This window comes from Palaemon carinicauda, chromosome 7 (assembly GCF_036898095.1).
Source record: "Palaemon carinicauda isolate YSFRI2023 chromosome 7, ASM3689809v2, whole genome shotgun sequence".
NCBI classification, from domain to species: Eukaryota; Metazoa; Arthropoda; class Malacostraca; order Decapoda; family Palaemonidae; genus Palaemon; species Palaemon carinicauda.
The window spans coordinates 142,534,467-142,559,466 of NC_090731.1; the positions used below are offsets into that span (position 1 = coordinate 142,534,467).

Sequence of the window (25,000 nt, forward strand, 5' to 3'; positions counted from 1 at the left end):
CAAAAAATGTTACCAGCGGTTCAGTATCATCCTCAACACGCAATTTGTTTAACACTTGTCATCAAAATGTAGAAAAAGTGCCTCGTATACGTTTTACATAACAAACTTATCTAATTGATACACCGGTAAGTCTCTCTCTCTCTCTCTCTCTCTCTCTCTCTCTCTCTCTCTCTCTCTCTCTCTCTCTCTCTTATGGAATGATGAGAAATAAAAATATTGATCAAGCAAAAGTAATTCAATGAAAACTAATATGAGAAAAATAAGAAGCCATCCTAGAAACATTTACTGTACTTCCCCTACCCTTCCCCTTATCATTCTTTATCAAATGATTAGAGAAAAATACAGTGAGAGAAAGTATCAAGTATAGAACATTTATCGTTATTTACAATGTTAATGCATGTACTCTCATTTTGTCTTTGTCCGTTACATTTCCTCCCAAATACTTTTAAAAATTCAACCACTTCCCTTCTCCCAGTATTTACGTCAACTTTAATTGCTCCACCTTCCTGTATTCTTTCTTCTTCTTCTTTCCCATTTACCCTCAAACCCTTATTCATGCCCGCGTTCTCTCTCAACTTGCTCTCTTTTAAACACTTTCAGACTTTTTTTGTTCTTTTTATAGTTTCCCTTTACTGTCCTCTTGTCAGCGCAATGCCATCTGTAAATATTAACCATTCTACAACTTTATTTTTTATATGAACATACAGTACATTAACCCTAAACACTTGATAGTATCAGCATCCATAACTCTACCGAAAAACTGTTTAGAAAATGGAAGTAAAGTAAAGGAAAGGGATGTTTTATATATTTCGATGAAGGGTGTAAACATATACAAGATACAGCAGATAGAGTAATGCATTACGTTAAACTACTAACTGCAATGGTATTACTGTAAACAATTGTTTAATGGCTTGTAAATCATGCTTCACCGTTTAACAAGAGTTAACACCACAGAGACATTTGATCCTCTGTCCCAGTGGCCTATTTATCTTCTCCCTCTTTTTTCAAGGTCGTTTCGTGTTATGTCTACCTACAGCGCCCATTAAACTATTAATCTTTTTTTTCGGCGCAGTATATAGCAATGATAAGTGTTGATCGTCTGGGGTGTACATTATAAAGGCTTCCTTCACAATACTGACGTAACAATATATTGGTGTTATATTTATTACGTAGAAGAATTTTATCACCAGGGATCACCTTTACACATATACTAAAGCATCCACAGATCTTAATTGGCCAATATTAAAATCTAAACGTAATCTACTGTTATCAGCCAATTCCTCCACCAAGAAATCAAATTTCTTATATCTCATAAGTAATTTGCATGAAACACATTATTATTATTATTATTATTATTATTACTTGCTCAGCTACAACCCTAGTTGGAAAAGCAGAATACTATAAGCCCGATAGCTCCAACAGGGAAAATAGCCCAATGAGGAAAGGAAATATGGAAACTACAAGAAAAGTAATTAACAATTAAAATTAAATATTTTAAGAACAGGAACAGAATTAGAAGAATTATTTCCCATATAAACTATAAAATTTTAAAAAGCAAGAGGAAGAGAAATAAGAGAATAGTGTGCCCGAGTGTACCTTCAAACAAGAGAACTCTACCCGAAGACAGCGTAGAGGTACAGTGGCTATGGCACTGTCCAAGACCATAGAACAATGGTTTGATTTTTTAATATCCTTCTCCTAGAAGTGCTGCTTATCATAACTAAAGAATCTTTTCTATACTTACCAAGAGGAAAGTATCCACTAAACAATTACAGTACAATAGTTAACCCCTTGAACGAGGAAGAATTGTAGGAGAAATAAAAGCCTCGTTACAAAGTCTCCCAGGTCTCTCCATCTCTCCTATTTTGCAAAATCCACAAGAATCAACTTCAGCATCAGAAAATACTACTCTAGTAGCCAAGAATACCAGAAAACAGAAGGTAAAAGAAAAATAAGAAAATATTGTACGTACTATGCTAACTTTTTTTACCATAATGAGAAAAAATTACCTTTGTTAAGATTGTGGTTAAACCCCACTTTCCATCTATTCTAATACTTTTCCCTACCATGGTTAGTTACCTAACTACCACCATTCTTCTTTCACCCACCTTTGCTATAATCTCTCTCTCTCTCTCTCTCTCTCTCTCTCTCTCTGACTCATATTGTTTCATATTCATAAATTCCTTCACTCGATACTTCCACACTTTTTCTCCCATTTCCTAAAACATTATGGAAGGCAGGAAAAAAAGTAAAGAAATTCATTCCAGAAAACTGCCAATAAGAATTTATTGTACTCTGGTAACTAACCTGAAGATCATAACAAGAAAAGTGTACCTTTATAAAAATAAAATTGTGGTCAAATCACACTTTACATCACTCTTACTAAAGATTAACGTTCCAAACTATTCTCTACTATAGTTAGTTAACTAAAGTGCCCTCATTCTTCTTTCATCCACATTTTCTATCAGCTAAACAATAGAAAAACTGACTTCAGACGTTATGCGAATGACATATTCAAAATTCTTGTTTTCCTAGTGCTTCGATAATGTGGATTTGACAATAAACAAGAAATATGTGGTACGAAACGCTAAATACTTTGAAATGTATACGATGAATTAAATTACTAATGGCCCTGAGGGAGTATGGTTCCTTGCAGTAGAGCACCAGAAAAGCAGCACTTAAAGCAATGTAAAGTAAAACAAGAGAAAACTAAAATTTCTCGGTTTGCGTCTGATCTCTCTGGTGAATGAATGCTCCTGATCTGAGAGGCTGACTGGTGGCCAGCAGGAAGACCCAGTCATAACCGTCCGAGTGTTACTGAGTGGTTGAAGCCGTGCTGAAAGTTATATCAGCAAGAATATTATTAAATGGGTGATCTTAATAGACCTCATATGGCAGTCTTTAAAGATTTATTTAGGCAACAGTATCTGCTCGCTCGCTTCCTTACTCTCTTCCTCTCGATGTCTCGTAACTTCTCGCAAGGAGGAGACATGACGTTACCCGGTCCCCGGAGGTTGGGTGGTAATAGGTTGGGGGCCATCCACGCCCCCACCAACCCTTAACCGGGCCCGGATCCCCTTCTTGGGACCCCGTCAGTGTGGGTCTGGCTATCGGATGGGAAGGACGTACAGTTCGTTCGTGTGGAATATCGTTAAAGTGTAATGTCTTGTCGTAAATTTTGCGTGATTCAATCTGTGTTTAGCGCCAAGGAGATGGATGTGCATCCTGGGCCACATTGATGTGACTTTGTGTATACATGATTTTATGTGCAGTGCAAGTTTTGTTCTATAAATGGTGCTCCCATCACTATTCTTACTCTCTCTCTCTCTCGCAGACTTTTTTTTTATCACTGTAGTAGTGTCAGGAATGTGATTGAGAAACGAAATTTTTTAGATTTATTTATCTTTTTTTGCTTTTGTTTCTCTTAGTGATTCATTCAAGTCTTGTTATTAATCTCGTATCCGTATTATTCTGAGGGCATTTCGTTGTCAATTTTGCGTTTGTTTGTGTCGAACGCAGGAGCGCTGATGCTTGAAGAAGTTAATAAAAGATGCTAGCGGAAGACGAGGGTAAGATGAGACTGTAATAGGAAGTGTACTTGGGGAAGGGGGTGTAGGAGAATGGGAAGGAGGGTTTGCAGAGAAGGTTGAGGAATCGAGTAGATGGAAGAGAGAGAGAGAGGGGGGAGGGGAGTAGGTAGAGGGTGGGATTTTGGGGAGGAGGACGTGGCCCGCCAAGGAAGGGGTTGAGGATAGGGCCAAGGTTGACTTCACAGGATCCTACTTAAATCTACTATTAGTTTAAGACTTTCTCAAACTTGAAGGAAGGTGATCAATAGTCAGCATTGGTAATTTGCACCTCCATTTGGCTACTTTGTGAATTGGTACAAATCTTACGCCAGGAAAATAACGGTCAGAAAGATACCTGTTTTGGCGTATGAATAAATGCGGCAATTTCCTCTCCCTGTATTGCGTAACTTAACCTCGTGTGACACATACACCCAGGAAGCAGAAGTTTTTGGATATGTAATGAACCATTTTCATGACTTAAAAATCACGGTTAATTTTTATATTTTTCTTAGGACGATGTTTGTAATGGTGAATCATGTTTTCAGAAGTACTATTTTCGTCAGGTAAAAAAAAATGTTTTGAAGACCATTGCTGATAATGACTCAATTACTGATAAGATAGCAAGTACTTTGGTGTTACATTAACAGAAGCCTTGTAGCAACAATGTGTGTAATAATGTGGCAATGAGTTTTTTTTTTTTTACCTAATATACGGTAATTAGAGAAACTGTGAATGTATTATACCCAAGTTCAATGTACATATTCAGGACTTTGCCTGTGTTTGTATGCAAATGTGAAGCTATTATTTTTTCAGAATTTCTCTCTCTCTCTCTCTTCTCTCTCTCTCTCTCTCTCTCTCTCTCTCTCTCTCTCTCTCTCTCTCTCTCTCTCTCTGACGCACGATATAGTATTGGTTAATACCCCTTTTTTATCTAAATTAGTTTCATTAAAAAGATTTAACACATTCAAGATTTTTTTTTAGATAGTATGAAATTTGACATAGTTCGAGTCAACAATAGAATTGTTAACAGTATGAATCACAGGAAGAACATTTACCATTAAACTTTTTATTACAGGCAGTAGTTTAGCTTAGTTTATGTTCTAGTCGTGAAATCGTTAGTTGTACAAATAAATAACTTAGTTTGTGTATATATAGGTATATATATACATGTTTGTTATATATATATATATATATATATATATATATATATATATATGTTTGTATATATATAATATAAATATATATATAATGTATATATATATATATATATATATATATATATATATATATATTTGATATGGGGAAAAATGCATACATAATTGATAATATACGTCCTAGAGGTTTAGTAAATTTAAGGTTTTTCGCTTAGATTGCAATATTCATAACGAAACAGAAGCTTCGCTTTACCTCGTTAAAGCTATATATCATTACGAACAGCTGTTACCTTTCACAAATCAGAGGAAAGTGGAAGTAACTGGCCATATGAGCATATTTTTCCGGAAATGGTCGTAACAAAAGTTTACCCGAGATCCCGTTTCCTCGTAACGTCACTGTTATGTTGACGTGACTGTAATATCGAGGTGGAAGAGATTTAATGCATTCCTCCGAGCGTTGCTTCCTTGTAACGCTCCTGTGGCGTTACTGTAACATTTGCGGTGGCAGATCAGAGGAACTGAATGGGTCCTCTTCTGTGGCTGTTAGTGTGTATTGACTGACCAAAGAAGGAAAAAAAAAAGATTTATAAAATTTGTCAAAATGATAATGATTTTTATTAATTATAATACCAAAGTTTCTATATAATTCGCATCAATATGATCTTTTAGAAAATGACGAAAATAACATTTATGATATTTATTTTAATAATAATCATTCGTATTATATTGTCAAATCATTAGTAAAATAATTTCAGTAATAGTTTCTTGGCGAGGGTAGTTTGAAATTAAGTGGATATTAGTATTTCTCTCAATGCCTTCCCACCACCAGTTTACTCGAGTGTGAATTGGTACCACAAGTCAGCTGGTGTAAAGATAATGGGTGTGGGTCTTGCAACTTCATTCCTTAAGACTTGCTGAAAAAAAAAAAGATTTAGCAAGTATGTATTACTAGTGTACATAACCCGTCATTTTTTTAGATTTAGATATGCACACACATTCAACCCTTCCCATCCCTTCTCCTTTCTTAACTACACACTAGATTTTTCAATATTTGAGAGATTGTTTTCCCGAGTGGTTGCCGTTCAGCGTGACAGGAATATAATGTTTCTCAAATTCCTATAAACTACCCTTTAGGAATGACGGGTGTGGACGTTAAGCTCATCCATCCCAGCCTCGTTTGCAATGTATAAAGACATTAAATCATTCAGTAACCAGGAAAACAAAAACAAACGGGAGTAATGCTAAAACCTAAACTTACAGCGTTGGTGAAATCTTACCTACATACGCCTCAGGATCGGTCTTGGGTCGGTGAATTCCGGGCGGAAAGAACGCCAGCTATGCCTCTTGCTTTATTTGTTTACGAGCGATTGTATTCACTCGCTCTTTTTCACTGTGACAAAAAGACAGCAAATAAGTAAATAACAAATGAAACCAAATTCCGTGCCGATGATGTCCCGTAATCTTGAGCGAAGTATTGAACGGTCGGTGGAAGCTATTGGCACTTACAATGTAAACCAGATGTCATAAAGATAAGCAAGTGGCTGTTTATCTTAACCGTGTCTTAAACAATACCCTCTCACAAATGCCCAGCCTCCTGCTTGTCCTTCTGCTCCAGATGATACTGTAATGGCAGGGATCCATTCATACGGAATACGCGAGTTTAATGTAACTGGAGGAGTCATTAAACCTTTACGCCGTTTGCCTCTGAATGTGCGTACACTGTATTACGCACAGGCACAGACATAGATATTAGTGTTTATGTAAAGGTTGATATGTTTTTACAGCTTACCACCGTGATGAAACCTGAGCGTAAAGAAGACAACAAAAGCCGATAAAGAATAACAATTGTGATAATTAATCATTACTAGTCATGTGGTTTATTTATTTATTTATTGCCTTTCCTCACAGGGTTACTTTTCCTTTTCGGAGCTCTTGGGCTTGTAGCAATTTTATTTTCCAATTTGACGATTGAGCGCAAGAAACAGCCATTCTCTGGAATGACATAAATTTGATTTTAATAGATTTTAAAACAACGCAGTCTCGTTACCATACCACTACGTTTCTTCTGCGGCGTATAACGCGCACGTTATTAGTGTTAGACGTCAGCGGATGATCTAGCCAATTGGGAATTTGTAACATTCGAGAGTGTGAAAGCATCTTAGGCGCAGGATGCTTTATGCTGTACGCAGTTCCACGCCCTGCATCTGCTTTGGTTTGGCCTGACGCCAGGAATAGAAGTGTATGGGGAGAATGGTATTGGTGTCAAGAGTATCATTCTTAGTCTTGATACTGTCCTTAGAATACATACTGTCACACAGTTATATTTATACATCTCCTTACATCAACGTCTCTCTCTCTCTCTCTCTCTCTCTCTCTCTCTCTCTCTCTCTCTCTCTCTCTCTCTCTCCGCGAAGTGATTCACGCCCATCGTATATCGAACATGATTCATGATGTTAATTTTGACCTGCATTTGTTGTGAATCATAGTTCCCAAGAAAGTTTTAATAGAAACGACTCGAGTTAAAATTATTTATCTTAACATGGGGTCATGAATTAGGTTATTATCCTACTTCCGGCACTTGTGACGGTGTTCAGGGACATATTTGTATATCTCGCGTTAATTAACACGCTTGTGTTTGGACTGCATTCATTATAAGAGTGCATAAGGCGAGAGTTTGTTTGGATGTAGTTATTTCGAGTTTCTCTCTCTCTCTCTCTCTCTCTCTCTCTCTCTCTCTCTCTCTCTCTCCAGGTCAAATCAGGACGTGGAACTGTATCTTTATTTGTGTTTTCGAAGCTTTTAATTAACGAACAACTTGAAATGAGGACTTCTTATCATTCGCAATGTTTATCGATGTAGTAGTGCATATGCTTTCAGTAACCTATTCTGCTTGGTCTATTTTCCTTTCATGCATATAATATGTATATATATATATATATATATATATATATATATATATATATATATATATATATATATATATATATATATACATGCATATATATATACATTATATATATACATATATATATATATATATATATATATATATATATATATATATATATATATATGTATGTATGTATTAGCACCTAAGAATATGCCTGGTAGTTTGCTTAGGAATGCAATATTGTTTTGTAGATATCTGTATGTATTCTCTTACGCTCACTGTACTATATGCATTGTAAAGAGATCTTGTTCAATAAATCAATTCTTTGAAGAAGTATAAAAAAAACTAGTCAGGACTTAATCTTTTGTTTTCTATTTTAATATTCCCTGTTGTTCTCTTGAATCCCTGTGTATATAGTGTATTTATAACAGTCCAACAACACCAAGTTAGATTTTCGAAGTTCGGGCGTTTTCCGCTGGCGGTTTTCCTCCGTCATTGGTAAATATACAGGTGACGTGGTAACCTTTCCCCCATGCGGTTTTATGGCAAACAACGCTGGCGATTTTTGGGATGCTGCCTACATTTCTTTCTCTAGGTCTAAATTCCAAGCGAGGTGTTTTAGTTGAGAGAATCTCTCTCTCTCTCTCTCTCTCTCTCTGAGCTCGCGTAATTAAGCGCTATCACACCATCACTGGCAAGAAATCCCAGAGTTTGTCCTGAGGAGCGAGTTAAGTTTATTTACACATTATGTATCTGATGACCTAAAAAATAAATTTCGTATGTGGAAGTTAGTCGAACGTAGTGGGTTGCAGCCTTGTACCGAGAAAGTGATTATTATTATTATTACTACTTGCTAAGCTAAAGCCCTAACCGGAAAAGCAGGATGCTATAAGCCTAGGGACCCCGACAGGGAAAATAGCGCAGTGAGGAAAGGAAAAATAAAAAAAATTTTCCTCCAAGGGTGAAACCATTCATGAGATATTCATAAGATACTTTCATCTCTCTCTCTCTCTCTCTCTCTCTCTCTCTCTCTCTCTCTCTCTCTCTCTCTCTCTCTGAACAAGTTGTTGCAGGTGACTTTAGGTGTCAGCACTTAAATAGAGATGACTCGGTAATTTTGGCAAGGCTATTTTTCCTTAATTTTTAAATGGCATTCGGTTAAAGAGGTTTGGCCTGGGTGGTCCTTTAATATAGCCGAGGGGTGGGGGTGGTAGGGCGAGGTTCTCCCAAATTAACTAGTGCGTGGGTGAGTAGGTGGAGAGATTATTTTAAGGTGTCTTGTAGGTAAATATACATACACGTTCGTGCGTGTGTTCGTTTTCAAGCTTTGGTCTCTATATAGGGAAATGATTTAGTCTTTGGAATTCTTTTAACACTTGGATTTATTTTGTGACTTTAGAACTTATTTATATTTACAGTATATATATATATATATATATATATATATATATATATATATATATCTTCATAACTATTTTTGATAATAATATCTTAGGGTTGTGTTGGCCGTTGTGGTTCGAGTCCCGCTCAAACTTGTTAGTTACTTTGGTCGCTGTAACCTCACCATCCTTGTGAGCTAAGCAGGGGGGGAGGGGTTGGGGGAGCCTATAGGTCTATCTGCTGAATCATCAGCAGCCATTGTCTGGCCCTCCTTTGCCCTAGCTTGAGTGGAGAAGGAGCTTGGGCGCTGATCATGTGTGTATATGGTCAGTCTCTAGGGCATTGTACTGCTTGATAGGGCAATGTCACTGTCCCTTGCCTCTGCCATTCATGAGCGGCCTTTGAACCTTTAAACGCTGGTATAGTAGTTCTAATATATTTTTCTTATCAATATCAGAATTATATTCTGATTTTATATTTCTAAAGGCAACACCTGATACTATGTTTATTGCACTTTCCAAAATCGACTGATTTCCCGTTAAGGCGCGTAATGATGTCATGCGTCACGTCAGTACAGGTGGGACTGGAAGCTGAAGGTGATAATAAAGGCGTCTCTCTCTCTCTCTCTCTCTCTCTCTCTCTCTCTCTCTTCCTTATTTCTAGTAGGACATGAGAGAATTAAGTTTTACTTAATATTTATCAAACAAAATTTTATATGATTAGACTCTCTCTCTCTCTCTCTCTCTCTCTCTCTCTCCCTCCCTTTTTCTAGTAGGACATGATGAGAGAATTAAGTTTTACTTAATATTTATAAAACAAAATTTTGTATAATCTCTCTCTCTCTCTCTCTCTCTCTCTCTCTCTCTCTCTCTCTCTCCAGGCCTTTTAGATCCGACGTTAGCTAAGGGCCGTGTCTACGTTGGCCCTTATAAGTCCTTCTGGGATGAGTTCCCCTTCTCCATACGGGTCTTATTCACCTGAAGGTCCATGATGTCACAGCTATAAATAAACCCCTGTTGTTTTTTTTGTTGTTGTTGTTTTTCTAATGCGCTTGAAGGTCGTCTTATTTTTTTTTTTTGGGGGGGGGGTGTGACTTGGTAACCGAGATGATCATTTATTTCTGCTGTTGCAATAGATCCCATAGACAATCTCAATCTATTCTTTCTATCCATCCCTGTATCTTTCTACCAAATTTTCCTCTTTCGCGAAATATTAGACGAATGTCCTTTCAAACTCTCATTGTGATCACCAAGGTTGTGTAATCACCAGGTACACAAAGCACTACTTTGGTTGCCAGTATAGCGATGGGTTTAATTGTGGGTCTGTTCTGCTTTATTAGCGAGTGCCTCAGTTACTTGTATAACAAGGCCTTTTATATGTGTGTATGTATATATATATATATATATACATGTATGCATATATATATATATATATACATGTATGCATATATATATATATATATATATATATATATATATATATATATATATATAATATATATATATATATATATATGTATGCACATATATATATGTATATTGTATGTAATTGTATGCATATATATATGTATATGTATGCATATATATATGTATATACAGTATATATTATCTATATATATGTATATATATAAATTATATATAAATATGTATATATATGTATATATACACATATATTACACACGGCGTGTATTCACGAGATACCCTTTTCTCCGAGAAAGTGTGGGTAGCGCTAGAAATCGTGAACATTCCAGATATCCACCAATCTTTTGGAATTAGATTGCTGGCCCCATATATAGCTTAAGTGTAAAGATAAGAGGCTTCGAGTGGCTTACATTGACCAAGAGATGCCTTTTGACAGAGGGGATAAAGTTATTTCACTCGGTGATGAGGATATAAGGTGCAGAAAGTGATTTCGTGAGGGATGTTAACGTTTTAATGTTGAGAGTTATGTTAGATTGGGATCTATGGAGCATGTGTCGTTTTGCGTTAATTGGTGATATTGATGTAAGTTGTATATGAATATTAGTTTGTTTAAAGCTTAGACAATTGGAAAATTAATATTAGAACGAGGAATGAAATGACTCGTTGGGATAAACGAAAACAATATTAAACTGTGAATGATAAGGATAGTTATAATAAATCATTCCCTGTGTGGGGAATACTTCCAATGATAGAATTTAGTGCTAAGGTATCATTGAAATAGAATATTAGCCTAGTATCAGAGGTAAAGTCTTGAAAATATTAGTCTAGTATCATAGAGATATTATTAGAAATATATTAGTCTAGAATAGAAATATATTAGTCTAGTATCATAGAGATATTAGAAATATATTAGTCTAGTATCATAGAGATATTATTAGAAATATATTAGTCTAGTATCATAGAGATATTATTAGAAATATATTAGTCTAGTATCATAGGGATATTATTAGAAATATATTAGTCTAGTATCATAGAGATAAAGTCTGGCTGTGTTTAACATTAGTAAGGGTCTAAATAAACTGAATAACTGGTTTAGGGCGAATATTGTTCAGCTGTTCAAAGTGGTGCAGTTTCTAGGACCACTTTACGTTTAAGTGCAAATTTTGGCTGTGGATTGTTTGGTTGTGTGACTGGTAGTTAGCTGGTAAGGTTTTGCTGTATTTTCTATTATTTACATTCTTCTATTCACTTTTAACTGTACCCTGACGAATTGTATATTGACATGGATGAAAGCGCTAGGTACTAAAATCTTTCAGTATTTCCTACTGGCTCTTACAGTATATGTATGTAAGTACACTCACACACTATATATATATATATATATATATATATATATATATATATATATATATATATATAATATTTATATATATATATTATATATTTATATATATATATTATATTTATATATATATATATATATATATATATATATTATATTTATATATATATTTATATATATAAATTTATATATATACTGTATATAAATTTATATACATGTACAAATTTATATATACATATATATACACATACATACATATTGTACATACATACATACATAGTATAGGCATCCCGTCAAAAATGGTTAGATATTTAAATATACACGAGCACACAGATTCAACCCTTCCCACCCCTCCCCCTTTTCTAACAACAACATGCTAGTTTGGGCAATTCGTGGGAAATTGTTATCTTCCGAGTGGTTGCCTTTCAATATGACATATATATATATATATATATATATATACAGACGCTTGCGGTTTATTATGGCAGATGAATATTCTGTGTATAGACATAACAAGAAACCGAAGTTACTCTTACCAGGTCAAGTCAACAACATTTCAAGTTTCTCGTTATTCTTTTCCAGAATTGTAAAGGAAACAAGTGGGTAGATTGTACATAAGTTATACATTTAGTTCGTGCCTAACGTTGTTAGCGTTAGTATAGAATCTAAAGAAGTGACGTACAGAGAAAAAGTACAAAGGGAAAATGGCAACACCGCATTCTTGGTGCTTATGTTGATCTCCAGTGCATTAGCACACAAGAATGGCGATGCATTAAAAGCAGCCTAGGCCTAGAGGTTGGGCCTAGCCCCTCTGTTCTTTTGGAATCCGTAAATTTGGCCAAAAGGGGACAAGAGGTTACGCAGGAACATTCAGAACAAGCCTTAGGACTCCGCACTCTATAAGGACCAGAAATCCGGATCATGGACTGGCTGCTGACTAACTGGTGAGTACTAAGTTAATTTTTTTTTAATCCGTTGCTTAAATAATAATTTTGCATGTTATTGAGACGGTTTTATGTTGCTCATAAGCCTGAGTCTTTTTTTTTTATTATTATTATTAGTTTACGAAGCAAGGACAATAATGCTTTCATTTGAACGTATGTAAATAAACTATACTTGCCACTGCCGTATTGGCGTAGATTTATATGGGTTTGCATATGTGATGAATGTTTTATGTACCTTAATAATTAATTTATTACATATCTATATTAAGAACATCGTTGAATTGAAGCAATTATTCAACATTAAAGTAACAATTATTTGGGACATAAAAAGCATATGAGATTTATTAGGAGTTTCAGAAATATTTAAACAAGTTTTAGAACAAGTTACAGAAAATACATTGATTACTATTTCAACTGGGAGATCGTCGTGCTGTTGGGGATGATTTGTAAAGGTACTGGAATATTCCAGTATTCCTAACACACACAGTTCCTTCTTAACTCTCTAGGTGGAAAGGAATGGTTCCAATGACTAATTTTATTTCGATTGGTTTAAGAGATGCCATTGAGCGTAGCAGTATAGGGCTATGATTATTTGTAAAAGTAATAAAAAGAAAATTATTGTATTTTGTTGAAGTGAAGGAGGATATATGGACTTATAATTAGACAAATACAGATTTCACTGTTGGAGAAATGCGCTCTTACTAAACCACACAGAGAGAGAGAGAGAGAGAGAGAGAGAGAGAGAGAGAGAGTAGATAACCCTTGTACGTTGTCTAGTAGAACTAATATCAAAACTAATAAGTAGGTTTATTATCCAAACGTCAATTAACAAGAGAAGCTGGTGGGAATGACAGGAAACGAAAATAGCGGGGAATAATAGAAACCAGACGATAAAAGATGTAGAAACGTGCAGGTGCTAATCATAGGGGACGGGAAACGTACGATAAAGGGACACTGTTTCGCAATTAAGCTATTTTAGAACAACCCGAGCCATTTGTCATGATGATGCAATGACAGGGTTGTAATGTAGGCCTATTACACGAAGCAGGAAATCATTTGTGTTGAAATAATGCGAAACAAATAGATAGATAATAAAATAAGCAGTTAACGTCTGTATTGTCATTTTGGCCATTAATTTATTAGGTTTTACGTAAACGCATGATCATATTTCAAGCAGGAGGCTCATTGCGTTAGAAATTTCTGGATCAAACAAAGTTGTTATTGGAAACTGTCACTGTAATTTATATCACCGTACTGTGTTATATGCATTTTATTCATACTAAGGTCAATAGTTCAATGTTTATATTATATTATTTTGGAAAGACGGATATATTTACTGCTAAATTTAATTTCAAGAAATTTATTTTTCCAATACCGTAATATTTCTACAGCCGATTTTCATCCTCTTATGCTCGTACTTACTTTACATTAAGGGCTGCTTTTCTGGTCCTATACTGCAGGGGGACCCTACTTTCTACAGGACTTTCCGTAATTAATGTTATCGTATAGATTCCAAGGCATAGGCTATATACCTGTTTCGAACATAACTTCCGTGTGTTTTTTGTTCTAGTTAAACAGTTTCAAAAGAACGTTGCTCGTATGTAATTGCTAATCAATATCGCCTTATCTGAATCATCTTCGGTCCCGCTGTCTCCACTTGTGTCATTTAGCTGAAAAAGAGAATCACGTATCATCCCAGGTCACTTGGTAACACCCATCAAATCATCTCCCCCCCCCCCTTGACACTTAAATTAATTAATACACGTAGTAGCAGTTTCTCCTTTCTAGTGCTGGGCCTTAGAAGCTCATCCCTCTGTACAATTCCTACCACGCATTGCAAATTTGCAGAAAACCCCGTGTTTAGCCGGAAGGACTAGGCTAAAATAATAATAATAATAATAATAATTAATATACCTGCTTTTAAGCAGCAAATATGTTTAGGATATGTAGGCTTACATTACTTTAGTAGTGATAAGTTTTTTCTTTTCCTTCTGATTTTTAAGTTCTGTCTGCATATACTGTAGACGTTTCTTGCTTGGAAACAAAAACATGCAAACTATACGACTGAAATTAAAGTATGATTTTGAATGTTTAAACATTCACGAAATCACGTGCGGTCAGATCACCCACGAGCAAGCATATATATAACTTCGTTTCCATACCTCAGCACTGATGGACTGATTTTATACTGTAAACTGACGTCGTAATCACTGTGGTCATTAGCGTCATAACTCATTAGGTATCTTGTTAATGGATGTACAGGAATTCGCCTGCAATCTCTCTCTCTCTCTCTCTCTCTCTCTCTCTCTCTCTCTCTCCTTTCGCCGTGTGACTTCTGTTTTCGAGTTAAAAGAGAAGGATCGACGCCTATTTATTTCCTCCGTTTGTGGTGGGGGCCTTGCCAGGCCAGGAGCCAATGGCTAGATATAACCTTCATCAGCTGTGTTACTCATCAAATGGTAGCCTGCTCCTCTCTCTCTCTCTCTCTCTCTCTCTCTCTCTCTCTCTCTCTCTCATAGAAAAAAGCAAACGATGATTGCTCTTCTACTGAAGGAAAGAACTGTTCTGCTTTCAATACCATTTGCACATGTTGCGAAGAGCAAAATCTGTCGTTATTTATGTTATGTTTTCGGACCGTCCAGTGTATTCGTAGGGTGTTGATTTTTTTTTTTTTACTGGGAAGTGAGAATTTTGTGCTTGTGCGTGTAGTTCAGTTTACGTGACTCCTACAGACATTATACAATTCATATACATTTTACTGCAAACTGTTGCTGTGGGCTTTTACGCGAGTGTGTATTGTACAGTATATGCATTGTGTGCAAATGTGTTTACACTTAAACTCATATACTGTATAAGTTCATCTGCACTTTATCTTTGGTAATTAATTCTTGAATTCATATTATCAGGAATTTTTTTACATTTAAATCTTTTCACGCGAACAAGATGGTTACTCTAAAAACATGGGAATCTTTTTTTCTACTCTAAGGACAGGTCTCTCTCTCTCTCTCTCTCTCTCTCTCTCTCTCTCTCTCCTTGAAGTTGTTTCAGAACCGCGTGTCCTAGATATTATTGAATTACGGCACATGCGAAGTTTGCCAACGTTGAGTATATTTAGTAGTAGGATGGGTGCTTAAACAATAATGGGTTGGGGTATAATATATATATATATATATATATATATATTTGTGGTATATATATATATATATATATATATATATACACTGTATATATATATATATATATATATATATAGAGAGAGAGAGAGAGAGAGAGAGAGAGAGAGTGAGTGAGTTAGTATGCTGTATATGTGTATATAATACACTTGGACAATCCCATTGTCATAGGAAATAGGTAAAAGTTGCCATTATTATTCATGGTATGCCTACTATTTTGGACTACCATTTCTCCTTTCCCGTCCTCTAATATAATCCATCTATAAGTAGTCTTCACTATGTGGAATACTATTCTGAAGATATGATCTCAGAGAGAGAGAGAGAGAGAGAGAGAGAAAGAGACGACCTTGTATGGCATTACCGCTGCCCATGAGAACGGCCCGAAACCTTCTCAAGGTTGCATAGAGAAATCCTGGATGAAATGACTCTTCCTTCTTCCTTCTTTATGAATTAGCATGCGACTCATTCAGAGGAGGAAGTCGGGAAGCTGTGTTCCATGGACTATTTTACTAACAGAAGCCTCCTTCTATTTCAGTCTGATGCATGAAGGTGATAATTGTCCATGCTAGCCGAGTATCTTGTACTTTCTCATTTGTTTCATGAAGAATATTGTTGTAGATTTTCAGTGCGAGCGTTAGGTTGTATTACTTGTGGCCTGGTTAGCTTAATTGCTTAATTATGCTTGTTTGTTTATGCCTAAATCTAAGATATGTTATATAGCCGTTATAAAATTGTATTTATTTCTGAGTTCTTTTATTGGGCGTTGTCTGTAACCTCTTGTCAAATTAAGCTGATCGTCTGTTAGCACAGGTTTATTCCCATTATGCTGGCAGTGTTTAACAGACGTGGGACAGGTTATTTCGAGAAGGAATTAAGAGATATTAGGTTCTGTTTAAGAGCTAGCTAGCGTTCCATGAAAACATAAACTATTGTCGACTCTCTCTCTCTCTCTCTCTCTCTCTCTCTCTTTTGACCAGTGGGTCAGTCTGCCACGGTGAGGCCAACTTCTTAAACCCTCGTCCTCCCCCCCCCCCCCCAAAGACGGACCTCTACCCAACCCGTCATCACCAGGCTAGCCACCCAATGATGCAACCTCTAAATCAGTGCTTGTGTGCGTAGGTTGACCGAAACTAAAGAGAGAGAAAGAGAAAAGGGCGAACGACTTGGGTAGGGGGCCAGTGAACTAAAGAAAACCAAACCGAGCGAAAGCTTGCGGGAAGATAAATAAAAAAAAAAAGGGGAATTATCGTTTGGGTCTACCTGGTTGGCTATCTCCCAGGTGACGTCGCCGACCCCTTCGAAACTCCACCCAAATCACCTTATCGGATCTGATAGAGCTTAAAAATCAAGGCCTTTGCGCATTTGGGTGATAATTTACATTCGCTTTGGGGTTCAGGTGAAGATGAAGCCGATATGCCAACTTAAAGCATTTTCCATGATGAGAATTCTGTGCATATTGTTCCTGTCAATCTTTCAACTGTAGCCTATCTTCTGTGGTGTTCTCGGCGAAGAGGCTTACCGTCGGTGGTCTCTCTCTCTCTCTCTCTCTCTCTCTCTGAGGCCGGGTGCTTCAGCGATGACTCATTGGTTAGATCTCTATATGGCAACACTCGCTCATCTATCGCTGTATTATTACAATTGTATTATACCTTGTCATTCTCTGTATTCTTTCATAGATTGTCGCAGAACGTTCCTTTCTGGGTCGAAGCGAGTGTGTTTGACGTTCTTATACGTTTTCGACTAGTCAATTTAAATTAGAATATGAAAGGCTCTTTAAACTTTCATATGTTTATTTGTGTCTAAGCTATATACAGACTTTGCCAAAAGGACGAATGCTAGTTTCATTCATTCTACATTTGGAGCTTAACATTTGCACCCTGGATTTACTTCATGGTGATTTAAATCTATTCGTATGCTTGGGCGATAGATATTTCAATATTTATTAAGTTGATTAATCTAGTGTGAGAGCGGTTATACTCCCTATAAGCATCATCTATAAATAATTCGCAAAGAACTATTCCAAAATAGAACTGCCTTGTACGTACGATGACTAATGCTTGGCACTACTGTATGGCAACACTCCCTTATGCTACCTGATACCACTTTTATCGCCAATTTCTCTACGTTCGCGTTTCTTTTTGTCATTTTACCTGTTAACTACCAGTGGTTAGGATGTTGTTCGTAATCGCAATGTGCCCAGGTTGGCGTTAACTATCTTCTCAATCCATCTGATCCGCCGTGAAAGATTATGTTGCTCTCGTGCGTGTCACCTGATAGGAGTTTTAAAAGATCCCATGACCTTATACGTGAAACTTGGCGATTGCTTCTTGTATTTCTCATGCCCTACGCTCTCTCTCTCTCTCTCTCTCTCTCTCTCTCTCTCTCTCTCTCTCTCTTTTAATTGATTTGTATTTCAAAATAATCTCATTTCATATACGCAGACAGTCGAAGGAGCCCAAAATACTTCGATCGTGCCAAACTTGAGAAGTGTTACCAGAGAGTGGAAGATACCTTGAGAATCTCAATTGAGAGAGAGAGAGAGAGAGAGAGAGAGAGAGAGAGAGAGATATTTAATTCCACACTGTATATATATATATATATATTTATATATATATATATATATATATATATAATGTGTGTGTGTGTGTGTGTGTGTATTTTATATATATATATATATATATATATTTATGTGTGTGTGTGTGTGGTAGATATATGAATATAAGATACAATGTAATAATGGCATTCACTGAAGATAATAGCATGAAAAAAAGGTGTATCTAAACGAAAGAGGCCCCAACTGGCTAGAAAGTCGTCAAGGAACTAATGCTTAAGCGAGGATGACGTCACACTGAGGCATGATGAATTGTTTCTTTAAATTTCACTTAGAGGCCTCCAAACCCACTACACTTTACTTTTTTTATTTGTTAATTTTTTTTAAGTGACTGTTGAAGACACCTTAATTGAAAAAAAAAATCATGTCAAAGATGATATACATTTCCTGGTTATTAATAAGAAAAAATATTTTCTGTCGTAATTACTGAAAACAGTTAAGCTGTTTCACTTAATAAGGGGTGGCTCCCCATGAAAACAAGGCGAGTCAGTCTCAATGATGCTTTCAACTACTGGATTAAATATGAGTTAATGGTTAAGAAATAATACATCTCTAAAGAAGTGGCTCCCTTTTTTAATGTTTAGCTTTACTCCCCCTCTCTCTCTCTCTCTCTCTCTCTCTCTCTCTCTCTCTCTCTCTCTTTACTCCATTTTTTTCATACTTCGATCATGACTAGGGTATTAGTTTCCCCATCTGATTGACCCTCCCACAAAAAAAAAATAATATTTCTGGCATGGACATAACGTCTATGTTTGTGTTAGTGTGTAGACCTATTTGAGAGAGAGAGAGAGAGAGAGAGAGGAGAGAGAGAGAGAGAGAGAGAGAGAGAGATAAATTTAGTTTCGATTCAGAGATCTCGTTGTGTATTAATGTTAATGAAGTAGGCTACCTCGGTTGACTTTACCTACATTCATTATACTATTGTAACTCCTGCTTTTTGCGACAAATGTTTATAAAGATGAACCAAATATTGAACTTGTCATAACTTCTTATATATATCCACTGTAGATTTTTGTTCTGTTTTCTTAAGTCTTTTTTTTCTCTCTAGGCTATCTTCTCTGTTGGTGCCCTTGCGCTTATAGTATCCTGCTTTTCCAACTAGAGTTGTTGATTAATAATAATAGTAATAATAATAATAATAAATTATGCAATGAAGCATGTTTTTTTTTCATATGATACATTGAATATACCAACGTGGAATAGATTTAAAATACCCCAAGGAAACATTGTATCTAAATTTGAACGAAATATTAATGATTGAGTCCCAAAAATCTTCGGCTAAATCCTTATTTTGCCTCCGTGTTTGATGGTTGCAGCCAGAGCAAAGATCTTAATTACGATATTATTAGGCCTACGTGCGTATACATTATATACCGTATGATTTTTTTATTAATACAGTATCATCATGTAACAGAACTCGGGCCTTCTCCATCATGAGGCTCAATACATAAACAGTATTCTAGAAGTTTTATTCCAACTGTGACCAAGATGTAAAATGATCTTCCTAATCGGGTAGTTGATTCGATTAACTTCAAACGTTCAAACTTGAAGCAAATAGTTTTATGTTGAACAGGCTAACACGAGTCATCTTATAGTTTATATACGAAATATCTATTTTGGTGTCACTGTTTTTAAAATATTTTATTAATTGTTGATCATTTCTCATATCGTTTATTTATTACCTTATTTCCTTTACTCACTGGGCTATTTTCCCTGTTGTAGCCCAGGGGTTTATAGCACCGTGTTTTTTTTTTTCCAACAAGAATTGTAGCTTAGATGATAATAATAATCATCATCATCTCCTCCATCTCCTCCTACGCTTGGGGCCTCGGCTAAAATTCGCCAGTCGTCACTATCTTGAACTTTAAAATCAATAGGCTACTTCTCCATTCATCACCTCTTCGCACTTCATAGTCCCCAGCCATGTACGCCAGGAGCTCAGCTGAACGTTTGGTCAACTAATCTCTTGGGGAGTGCGAAGAGCATGCCCAAACCATCTCCATCTACCCCTCGTCATTATCTCATCCATATATAGCACTCGAGTAATCTCTTATAGTTTAATTTCTAATCTTGTCATGCCATTTAACTCCCAATATCCTTCTGAGGGTTTTATTATCAAATCTACTAAATCTATCGGAGATTGTTTCATTGTCGTACCATGACTCGTGTCCATATAGTAACGCCGATTTCACTAAACCGATATATAGTCTTATTTGTATATGTAATTTCCGGCAAATGTTTCCCAAATTTTACTTAACCTAGCCATTGTCTGATTTGCGTTTTTCAATCTTTCACTAAACTCCAATTCTAACGACCCTGGATTGCAGATCATAGTTCCTAAATACCTAAATGATCCTGCCTCATTAATCCTTTCTCCTTCTAATGATATTTCATCTTCTATTGCATACTCAGTTCTCATCATCTGTCTGTCTTCTATTTATCTAAAGACCAACCTCGTAATATTTCATGCATTTTGGTAAGTAAGCGTTGCAAATTTTGTGGTGTTTTGCTAACAAAGACAGCATCATCAGCATACTCTAGGTCTGCTAAATTCCTATCACCAATCCAGTCCAATCCTTCTCCATCTCCGACTGTTCTACTCATTACAAAATCCATGAGGAAGATAAACAAAATAGTACTCCGCTGTTCGCTGGTAATTCATTTGTTAAGACTCCACTAACATTAACTTTGCACTTGCTCTGCTCATGAACAGACTTAATCAAATTTACACATTTAAGAGGAATTCCATAACACAGTACGCCACAAAATTTGCTGGTGTACACTATCAGTGTCTTTCAGTCCACAAATGCAATCAATGATAATAATAATAATAATAATAATAATAATAATAATAATAATAATAATAATAATAATAATAATAATATATCCTCCACTTGAACGTTACCAGATCAAATTTCGCCCGGGTCTTCTCAGTAGTTTCCTCTCATGGGATCCGTCCCTCCCCCTCCCTTCCTCCTCTTCTCCTTACCTTCTCCCCCTACCTTCCCCACTCCCCTCCCTTCCCCTTCTCCTTTCTTTTGATACCTGTGTGAATCTTCACTTAAAGAAATTGCTATATTTTCATGTTTTTTACGATTAATTACAAATATTTTCAAGCATTTTATATAGTTTTTAGGTGTTGGATTAGGATATAATATATATATATATATATATATATATATATATATATTGACGAAAAATAACGAGTCCCTAAGAGATTGCAAATAAAGCAGGTGGAAGAAGAGAAGATGATGGATTGACGAGCTAAGAAAATTTGCGGGTATGGACTAGCCTAGAAAGACCGTGTACAGACGGTAGTGGAAGGACAGGTCAGACCTTTGTCCTGCAGTGGGCTATCTACGGCTGATGGTGATTATGTGCGTGTATTAAATATATATATATATATATATATATATATATATATATATATATATATATATATATATATATATATATATATATATATATATATATATATATATATATATATATATATATATAACCGTTACTTTAATTCAGTGGGACATTTTTAACTCTCTGTCGTTCATTCGGAAACTTAACCGCTTTCAAGCATTTCTTGTAAACCCTGGTCAACCACTAAACCAATTATCTCACTTGTAATCCCATCAATTCCCAGTGTCTTCAACCACCAAATCTTCCTTCTCCCACGTCCCTTGGCAGTTACTTCCACAAGCGTTGTTAGAGTTACAGTAGCCCAGGGTCTAAGTATGTTTAAGATACTTCCGCAAGCGTTGTCAGTTGCAGTAGCCCAGGGTTTAAATATGTTTATAGACCTTGCAGTTGCCTTTTCCAGCCGTAGGCTAACATCGATTGGCTGTGTAATTGCTTATCATAATGCAACATTTAGTGAGTTGTGCGTTAAAGTAAAGGGGATAATATCAATTATCACAGATAAAGTTTTGATTCAATTTTTTTTTTATTTATTCAAGCAGAGTGCAGGATCAATCATTGGTTGGAAATAAAGTAAAGAAATGCAGATAGTGTTTATAGTCTAAGCCTCCTTTATGCTTGGCTTCGAAAATGAACATTAGGGTATTATGCTGGAGTAGGCATACCTTGATGACGTATCCTTAGGCCTAGTACCCTATTTTGTTTTTGCTTTGTATTTTTTTTATAAGAGTATGGGGAAGTAATTGTCTTATGGGGTGTACGTTCTTTCTTTCTCTAGTTTTTCCTCTAGATTACCTAAATCCGAGACTTGCTTAAAACTCCCTTTTTTTCCGGAAGTAAGCTAACGGGGTTAAAAAGTGAAGAGCGGCTCTTGCATTCATATTTAAAAACCACGAAAGCTATTTGTTCAATTGCTAACCAAAGCTCTCAAATAATGAAATACTTGCGAATGAACCAAGAGAAAACCAGGGCCTTAAACGCACAGTAAAAAGCTGAAGAAAATGGTAAACAATTCAAGTACCTGGATACAGTTAAGTAAAATTAGTTTATGATTAAAACATTTCAAAATAGTATTGCCAGTAGAGTGGTAACGTGTTCGCCTCGCATTCACATGTCAGGAGACCGATCCCCGACCGAGGACCATGAGTCTACGCTGTTTACTGGGGAGGCCACTGTTGTGGTTCTGGCGAGCATCTATTCTGGTGGAACTGAAACAGAAACGAGACACCTTTACATGCGAGTCACTGTTACACAGAGAAATTAGTACAGAAAATGAGAAGGCTGACAGTAATTTGGTTTTCAAGATTTAGTTTGATGGAAAAACAAAAGTTTTATATAGATAAAATTTCGAGACTATGGAGAATAACAATGCACAAGATTATACATAACATCTTTTCTGTGGGATTTACTTATAAATTTATTATCTTCATAGAACCTTCTGCATGCTATAGAATAGGCAAAGTTTCTAGCATTATTGGTTAGACTATACGTAAAAATATACAAGCTTTTTGGTGCAAATATATTAGTGTCTCAGCATATTATTATTATTATTATTATTATTATCATCTAAACTACAACCGTAGCTGGGAAGACAGGATGCTAAAAGCCCATTGGCTCCAACGGAATAAAATAGCCCAGTGAGGAAAGGAAATAAAGAAATAAATAAACTGCAAGAGCTGTAATGTACAATTAATATAGAATATTTTGAGATCAGTAATAACATTGAAATAGATACTTCATATATAACCTATAAAGACGGACTTGTCAGCCTCTTCGCTATCTGTATGTAAATTTATCCTTGGTTTTTATTAGTGTAGAATGTATTTTGTGTCCATATCTACTTTATACCAAATTCAGCTTTTTACTTAAATTTTCTCAACGTTGATAAACTTTTAATATTTTGTTTATTCGTAATCACATACCGTATGTAATTTATTATTATTATAATTATTATTATTATTATTATTATTATTATTATTATTATTATTAGTTGTTTTTTATGTAAATACTTTATTTTTTATTTTATTATTGTTAACGTGTATATATATATATATATATATATATATATATATATATATATATATATATATATATATATATATATTACGATAATCGGACGTAGAGCAAGTCAATTAATTCGTAGACCTCCAACATTATACTTTAAGAAAACATGCTCCATTAACTCTCAAAATAGTTGAAAAAAAAATATCGAAATAGTAGCAGACCTATCAAGGCTGTAGTAGTAGTAGTAGTAGTAGTAGTAGTTTATGGTACAGAGACCGTAGTGAGAATGACTCGGTAATTTTAGACGAAGTGCAGAAACATTAACCGGGATATACGCTGGTAAGCCTAGGCCTAATCATCGTAATAGTGATAGTGTAGTAAACCTAATAACATTACTCGATGAATGAACAGCTATGATATACGTAGTAATAAAAGTAGTAGCAGCACTAGAGGAGATAAAAGCAACCTCAGCCTGAACGGAACAAACAGAGAAACCTTGGCTATCTGCTTTTAGTGTGTGCGCTCGTACGTGTGTACGTGGCGAGGATGAGTCACCACTGCTGTGGCCACACACACACACACACACACACACACACACACACACATTTGTGATTACCTGTTTTGATAATCGTTATGCCGCGCCATGGTCCTTGATTGTTTTTTTTTTCTTTCTTTTTCTTCTTCTTTTTTGACTAATAGCAAAGGTGGGTCATTTAGCCAGCTAACCATGGTATGGAATAGTTTCGGAAGTGAAAGTATTAGTAAGATTAATGTAAAATTTCGTTTTACCACTATTTAACTTTTAATATACTCTAAAGTTAGCATAGTACTGTACAATAATTTCTTATATTTCTCTTTCTTTGTTTTCTGGTATTCTTGGCTAATGGCGTAGTATTTTCTTATGCTGAAGTTGATCCTTGTTGATCTTACAATATAGAGTGAGCTTAAAGTATACATCCTGTATACGAAGACATACATGCTTGGCGAAATTATAAAAACGTGTATTTTCATATACAATATGAGTATGTAGAATATCATTTATATAGTTAATGTAAAATTAGGAAATAGATTTTTAAAGAAAGTAAACAGATAACACTCACT

At 35.5% G+C, this 25,000-nt stretch overlaps 1 protein-coding gene across 4 annotated transcripts in view; it reads left to right on the top strand.

Moving 5' to 3' along the window:
* Positions 1 to 25,000, top strand: part of LOC137644044 (uncharacterized) — a 285,405-nt gene that overhangs the window by 140,552 nt on the left and 119,853 nt on the right. For 2 of the 4 annotated variants that reach the window (XM_068376942.1, XM_068376945.1), the window contains exons 1-2: positions 3,015 to 3,158; positions 12,339 to 12,700. The exons of 1 other annotated variant lie outside the window; for it this stretch is intronic. The gene's annotated coding sequence lies outside the window, so the exon portion shown is untranslated. Of the gene's footprint in view, positions 1 to 3,014; positions 3,159 to 12,338; positions 12,701 to 25,000 lie in introns of those variants that run through there. One more of the 4 variants, XM_068376943.1, reaches the window with a different exon arrangement.